Below are 8198 nucleotides of genomic sequence, written 5' to 3' on the forward strand. Positions count from 1 at the left end.
ACGGAAGTAGGATTGCCCAACCTTCCTTCCGAGGAGTGGCTGGTGGGTTTGAACCGCCAGCCTTCTGGTTAGCAGTCAAGTGCTTTAGCCACTATACTACCAGAGCTCCTAATCTGCGTATCACAGGTTGTTAATGAGTCTTCCTTCCTCCAATCCTGATCCTGACTTCTTCTTCATGTAGTCTAGCTTCTCGGATTATTTGTTCAGCCTATATATTGAATAAGTATGGTGAAAGGATACAACTCTGATGCACTCCCTTCCTGATTTTAAACCATGCAGTATCCCCTTGTTCTGTTTGAATGACAGCCTCTTGGTCTATGTACAGATTCCTCATGAACATAATTATGTGTTCTGGAAATCCCATTCCTCATAATTCCATCCATAATTTGTTATGAGCCACACAGTCAAATGCCTATGCGTAGTCAATAAAACAAGTAAACGTCTTTCTGGTATTCTTTGCTTTCAGTCAAGTTCCATCTGACATCAGCGATGATATCTCTTGTTCCACGTCCTCTTCTGAATCCAGCTTGCATTTCTAAGCTATATATAGCTATAGATATATGAACTAGAAAATCAGGATCCAATTTATTTCTGCATTAACTAGCACAACAAATCAAAGGAAAAAATTAAATTTTGTCTGTAGTCATGTTAATCTTGAGGGACTGAAAAAATATTCTATGGCAAAGTAAAATGCACTTAGTTCTAGTATGTTCCTTATTCAGTATAGTGTCTTGTCACATTTCTACTAGTAGCTTAAGTTCTAAGTTGCCAAAAAATTAATATATCTTAAGAACCTCCCTTTGAAGTAAACATTCATTGCTTTCATATTGTTCTCAAGTCTTCAGTTGCTCTTTCTATTGAGACTTCAGGGGCTCTGTTCTCTATGGCTAGCCAGCCACAACAGACTTCCTTGGGCTAAGTCCCTAAGACCTGTCTTGTGATCACAGCCATTGTTATTATGGGTTGATTGGGACTCTTACGAGAATGTGACACCATAGCAGCCTCATTCAGTCAGGGTCAAGTGCTCCTCTTCAGTGCTTCCCTGCTCCCTGTGATGATCTTTCTCATCACACTGTGATGTGACTGTTCAATTGTCCATCTTCACCAGGCATCAAGAGTTCCCTGAGGCCAGAGCCTTTGTTATCTCTGTGTCCCAGTGCCCTGCACAGAGTCTGGCATGGAGCAGAGGACAGGGAATCTGAGTGGATGGGAAGAAGGAAAGAAGAAAGGAAGAGAGGTAGGAAGGGATGGAGGGAAGGGGCGAAGGAGGGAGGAAAGAAGGAAAAGTAGAGGAAAATGCAATCTTTAAACTCCTCTGCAACTCATGTTTGTTTATTTTACCACAGACTGGCCTAAATGATAAGACATGCTAAAGGTGATGTTACTGCTCCACTCAGCATATCACTTCCCTGTGTTCAACACTGGCATCTCTGACATCTTATAGCTAACCTGTATGAAGCATTTATTTGTATGTGAGAGCTTTTTTAGTCCTTCTGGCAGCCTATGAGGTGGGCACCATGATCCTCTATTTGCCAGATAACAAAACAGAGGTCAGGAGAGGCTGAATCACTTGCCCAGGTCACACAGCTGGCACATGATTGGAGCCTGGATTGGACCCCAGGTCCCCAATGAACTTAACCAATATATCCCCAACTCTCAGTTCAGGGCTTTGCAAGTCTTTGATTCCAATAGTCTTTGAACGAAAGAGTGAATTAATTACTATTATCTCATTAGACTCTCAATCTCACTCTTAGTTCTTTCTTCCTGGAATCATGTCATAATTAAAAGAACAATCTTGAGGTTAAAAGGGCCTGGGTTCAAATCTAGACCTTCTGTGCAATTTTGGCAAAGTCACTTCTCATCTCTGAGCATCAGCTTTCTTCCCACTAAAATGGGAATGTATCAGTTCCTTCCCACCCTAAGCTGGGTTCTCCCAGAGGCAGATTGTGAGATGAGGATTCAAGTGCAAGTAATTTATTTGGAAGGCACAGGGACAGTGGTAGGAGAGTGGAGAAGTGAGACAGTAAAGGAAAAGAGGTGTTATCAAGAAGATTAATGACCACAGTGGGCAACTGGGCCTCACCCACACTGGGGAACTCTGGGAGCCAATGTAGAGCACATAGCTCACTGTTTTCCCATCCAAGGAGTGAGAGAGCTGGGTATTTACACACCAACTCCCAACTCCCATCAGTCTTTGGTTGGGGGCTGCTGGGCTGGGGCGTGTGGCATTACTTCTCTAGCACTTGCCAATGCTCTGCCCACTAGAGAGCACTCCCAGGCAAAGAGATGTGATGCTGTGTGAGAGATTGGACCAGTTGCTGTGTCGTAGTGGTTAGATCTGTAGATTATGGTCAGGGCAACGACAGTATCTCTGCATGCACTGCTAGAGTTGCTATGAAGACTAAATAGGCTAGTTCATGTAAAGCTGGGAGAATAGTCCTTGGCACATACTGAGCACTTGATGAGGGACAGTTTGAGGGACCTTTTCCCAGTACTTTCCATGGGATGCCAAACAGATGCCTGAGGGATCTGTTCCTTAGAATAAGATCACCATGCTACAGACAGGTAGTCCTAATGAGTGCCAGGTACTGAGCTACAGCAATGAGCTTGACCGGCAGGACCCAGTGCTTATGGTCCCTCCAGATAGATGGAAGATCAATGAGAAATGGCAGACATGCCTACAGTGATGACTAGGGCAGTGGTCAGAGCAGGGAGGGTTCTGGACAAGCAATCCCCTTCATCCAATCCCCTCACTTGGTAGGTGGGAACTTGAAACCATAGAGGTACAGACTGGTCCCACATGCCAAGACTGGACTCCTCATCCAGTGCTCCTCCCAGCTGCCTTGGAAGTGGGTGCCTCCATACATGTGGAGGGAATTTGTCAAGGCCTCCAACTGAGATGCCCAGTGACTGTATTTGTAGCACAGGAAACATGTTCAGTAAACACCTAAGCTGAGAAATTTCCAGGGTGGAGATTCCCTCCTACCTTTGGCACAAGATATTTTTGTCTCAAAAGAGGTTTCAGCTTCCCTAAACAGGGGCCTGGAAAGTCCATGCCTGTAGCTTCCCTGGTGGCTAAACTCCAGGCATTTTAAGGAATAGACAAAGCTCTGCCCTCCCTGCCGTGGGCCAACCTATGTAATGGAGAAACTGAGGCCCAGAGAGGGGAGAGGATTTGCCAAACTACACAGTGCCTGTCAAGTCAGGACTGGGCCTGGGATGCTGACTCCAAGCCCACTGCTCTTCCCACCCCAGCCCTCTGCCTTTCACTCCAGGCTTGAACCACTCTCCTGTCTGGCCCTGGAATGGACCAGCCCAGACAGGTTAGTCTGGGAGGATGCAGGGGCCTCTTGCTGCTCATTTCCTGGCTGTAGCAGCATTCTATCTCTGCAGCAAGTCAACATTTCTGCCTCTGAGTTGGAGTGTGGCAGATGGCACAGCAGAAGCGAGCCTTGGAGTTTATTTTTGACTCCAAGAGGGCATCATGCAAGCACCAAGCGGTCGCTTATGGGGGTAGCGGGTCTGGAGAATGGGGGAGCCAGCACTTGAACACTGTTAGCTCTTTGACCCTGGACATACAATTTTACCTCTGAACCTCATTCTCCCCATTTGTAAAACAGGACAGTAAGGTTAATAGTCCATGCTTCATCAACTTGATAGGCAAGTGGCTTCGTAGTGGGAGTAGATGCAGACATGTGATGGACTTTGAGGCTGATTTGTAGTTTTAGAAAGGGACAATGATAGGGTGGCACTCAGAAGGGAGGAGTCCCTGGCAGGTCCCCAAGTCAGCCCCTCCATGCCCCCATATAGGAGTTGAGTGGCCCAATCTGTGTGAGAGACTGGCTGTACTGAGCAGGGTGAGACTGGACAGAGGGTGCAGGCAGACCCCTGGGAAGGAGAGTTCCCAGCTGAGGTGGGTGGAGGTAGGGGCACATAAGCAACCATGTGGTGGGAAGGAGTAGATATAGTGAGGAGGTGTCTGAGCCCTTCTTTCACTGGTGGGAGCGTGTCAGACATGAAAGCCCAGTTCCAGGGACAATTCTGTTAATTGTTTGAGGGAAAGGAGCAGGGGGTGCTAGGCAGATGGGTGGAGAAGAGAGTATAACACACAGGGAGACCGCCACTCAAGCTTATCTTTCCGTTTTGATGGGCCATGGGCTAATGTGAAGGAGCTCTGGTAGCATAGTGGCTAAAGCACTTGACTGCTAACCAGAAGGCTGGTGGTTCAAACCCATCTGCCACTCCTCGGAAGAAAGGTTGGGCAATCCTACTTCTGTAGTGATACTGCCTTGGAAACCCAAGGAGGGGTCGCTATGAGTCGACTTGACAGCACATAACAACAACAACAACATGTGCTAATGTGGTTTCCTCCATATGTTTACTATAGAAAATGGGGAAATGAGGACGTTTTATGGAAGAACCCCATTACTCTTAACCCCAACAATCTTGACATTTAGGGAGCATATCTTTCATCATTGCATCTTTTTTTCTATACTGTGAGCATCCTAAGTTTCTTTTTTGAGTTGTAATAATTAAGATCCTATTTTATTTCAGTTTCCTACTCTGCATTTTTTACTTGAAGTTATTGAGATGTTTTCTTGGGTCATTAAAATTATTTTAAAACAAAAACATAAAAAAGACCAGGATTACTGGTCAGAAGGAGACGTTGAATCCCCCCAGACTCTGGCCCCAAATCACTCTTCAGGCCTGGAATTGGACTAACTACCGTGGCTCTGGTAGCATAGTGGCTACGACACTTGCCTGCTAACCAGAAGGCTGGCGGTTCAAACCCGCCAGCCACTCCTCGGAAGGAAGGTTGGGCAATCCTACTTCCGTAGTGATACTGCCTCGGAAACCCAAGGAAGGGTCGCTATGAGTCGGGGCCGACTCGACGGCACATAACAACAACAACAACAACAACAACCGTGGCTTAACTCTCAGCCAAACAATAGACATGCCTATGAACTGAACAACTATACCAGGGAGATGCACTCCTTAGAACAGTCAATCATGGGAGATCAGAAGGGCAGCATTTGCCCAGGAAGAAACCTATGCAGGCAGGAATGCATAAGTAAGAAGGACCCAGGGAAAGGGTAACCACAGGGAGGAGGTCGGAGGAGAGCTTTTACATTTTGGGAATTGTAATCAGTGTCACAAAACTAAATGTTTATGAACTGTTGGATGTAAAATGAATCTGCTTTCTAAAATCACACCCAAATCACAATAAAAAGTTTTTTAAAAATTATTTCAAAATATGATTTTTGTTGGCTATATAATATTCTAGGAGCTCTGGTGGCATAGTGCCTAAGGCACTTGACTGCTAACCAGAAGGCTGGCAGTTCAAACCCACCAGCCACTCCTTGGAAGGAAGATGGGGCAATCTACTTCTGTAGTGCTACTGCCTCAGAAGCCCAAGGAGGGGTCACTATGAGTTGGATCCGACTAGATGGCAGTGAGTAGTTTTAAGGAACTCTGGTAGCGTAGTGCCTAAGGCACTTGACTGCTAATCAGAAGGCTGGCAGTTTAAACCCACCAGCCTCTCCTCAGAAGGAAGGGTGGGCAATCTACTTCCATAGTGATACTACCTCGGAAACTCAAGGAGGGGTCTCTATGAGTCGGGTCCGACTTGATGTCACATAACAACAACAACAACAACGTATAATATTCTATCCCATGGCTGCTCAGGATTTTTTTTTATTTATTTAACTAATTTTCTGGGATTGGACATAAAGTTTGTGTCCAATTTATGACCATGATTTTTAAAAAATACCATGATGAACATCTTTAAGGATAAAACATTGTTTGCATGTCTAATTATTTTCATTAGAATAGATTCCGAAGAAGTGAAATTATTAAGATAGAGAGTATGTGTATTTTTTTTTTTTTTTTTTTTTTTTTTTTTTACTTTTTTTTTTTTTTAATACTATACTTGACAAAAAAAAAAAAAAATTATATAGCCTATGTGTTAGTTTGGGAGCTCTGGTGGCATAGTGCCTAAGGCATTTGACTGCTAACCAGAAGGCTGGCGGTTCAAACCCACCAGCCACTCCTCGTAAGGAAGGTTGGGCAATCTACTTCTGTAGTGATACCACCTCAGAAACCCAAGGAGGGGTCACTGTGAGTCGGATCTAACTCCACAGCAGTGAGTTTGGTTTGGTTTTTGGTTTATGTGTTAGTTTAATAATGCAATGTATATTGTGAAGCCACCACTCAACCCAAGAACTAGAATGTCACCAATAATTTGCAGATTGGAGCCTTGGTTGTGCAGTGGTTAAAGCACTCATCTGCTAACCAAATGATCAGTGGGTCGAATAACAGATGCCCTGTGGAAGAAAGATGAGGCAGTCTACTTCTGTAAAGATTGACAGCCTTGGAAACCCTACGAGGCAGTTTTTTTCTGTTCCACAGAGTTGCTATGAGTTAGATTTGACTCGATGGCAGTGGGTTTGGGTTTTTTTGGTATCTGAGTATCTCTATCCCAATCCCTTGTCTCCTCCAATAGGAAACAACCATCCTAGAGTTTGTTTATTTCCTTGCCTTTAAAAAAATTTTTGTCTCATGTGTGTATTTGCTCACATGTATTGTTTTGTTTAGGTTTTGTTTTAGTTCTTTAGAATAGTATCATATACAATATGCAATCTGAGACTTGCTTCTTTCATGCAACATTATGTTTCTCAGAGTTATCCATGTGGTTGCTGCAGCTGTAATTCATCCATTTTCATTGCTGTATAATATTTCCTGGCATGAATGTATCACAGTCTATGGATTCAATCTCTTGTTGTTGGATTTTTGGGTTGTTTCCAAGTGTCTGCTCTTGTAAATATGTTGCTAGGGACATTCTTGGCAAGGGTGCCATTCATTTAGAAAAGGAACACAGGAGAGAAAGCAGATTTGGGAGAGGGGTGGAATCAAGAGTTAAATACATACAAGCTTGGGGTGAAGTGTCTGCAGGATGCTAGCTGATTTGATTTCAGAGGAGGGCTGCAAAGAGCAACATCTCATGGACTTGCTGAGCAAACCTAGCTTCCAAGGTCATGTTCTACTCCCATAAAAACCTTTAAGGAGTCAGAACACAGTTTGCAGTGGGAGCCAGCTCCACCCACCTCTTAGCCCTGGTGACCTCTGCATCTCTATCACTTAAATCTGCCTTTCCCAAAGTGCAGGGTTTATACTTTTGATGGTACCTAAGAGGATATTGTTATTGCTGTTAGTTGCTGATGAGTTGGATCCAACTTACAGCGATCCCACATAGATCAGAATAAAATGTTATCCCATCCTGCCTCATCTTCACAATCATTAGTATGTTTGTTCAAGTCCACTGTTGGGGCCACTGTGTATTTTGAATGCCTTCCAAACTAGGGAACTGAACTTCCAACACTATACTGGACAATGTTCTGTTGTGATCCATGAAGTTTTCACTGGCTGATTTTCAGAAGCAGATCACCAGTTCTTTCTTCCTAGTCCTTCTTAGTCTGGAAGCTCTGGTGAAACCTGTCCACCATGAGTAACCCTGGTGGTATTTGAAATATCAATGGCATAGCTTCCAGCATCATGGCAACACATAAACCACCACAGTATGACAAACTGACAGATGGGTGGTAGGAGAGGACGTTAGATCATGTGGTGGAAAAACTAACCCATAGTCAATTCTTTCAGTCTTCAATTCTTGTTAGGTGCCATTGAGTTGGTTTCAACTCATAGTGACCCTGTGTACAACAGAACAAAATGCTCCCCAGTCCTGCACTATCCTCACAGTCATGGCTGTTTGAGCACATTGTTGCAACCACTGTGTCAAACCATCTCATTGAGGATCTTCCTCTTTTTCACTGACTCTACCAAGTGTGCTGTCCTTCTCCAGGGACTAATTCCTCTTGATAACATGTCCAAAGTATGTGAGATGAAATAGAGCCATTGTTGCTTCTAAGGAGGATTCTGGCTGTACTTCTTCCAAGACAGATTTGTTCTTTCTTCTTGCAGTTCATGGCATACTCAGTATTCTTCACCAACACCATAATTCAAAGGCATTAATTCTTCTTTGATTTTCCTTATTCATTGTCTAGCTTTCACATGCATATGAGCCGATTGAAAATACCATGGTTTACCTTCTAAAAATTAAATGTTTATGTGCTTCCAAAGACTTCTCCAAAAGAGTCAAAAGAGAACCTACAGATTGGGAAAAATATTTGGTAATAACATAT

Source organism: Orycteropus afer, unplaced genomic scaffold (assembly GCF_000298275.1).
Source record: "Orycteropus afer afer isolate SDZICR_OR568_19922 unplaced genomic scaffold, OryAfe1.0 scaffold00144, whole genome shotgun sequence".
NCBI classification, from domain to species: domain Eukaryota; kingdom Metazoa; phylum Chordata; class Mammalia; order Tubulidentata; family Orycteropodidae; genus Orycteropus; species Orycteropus afer.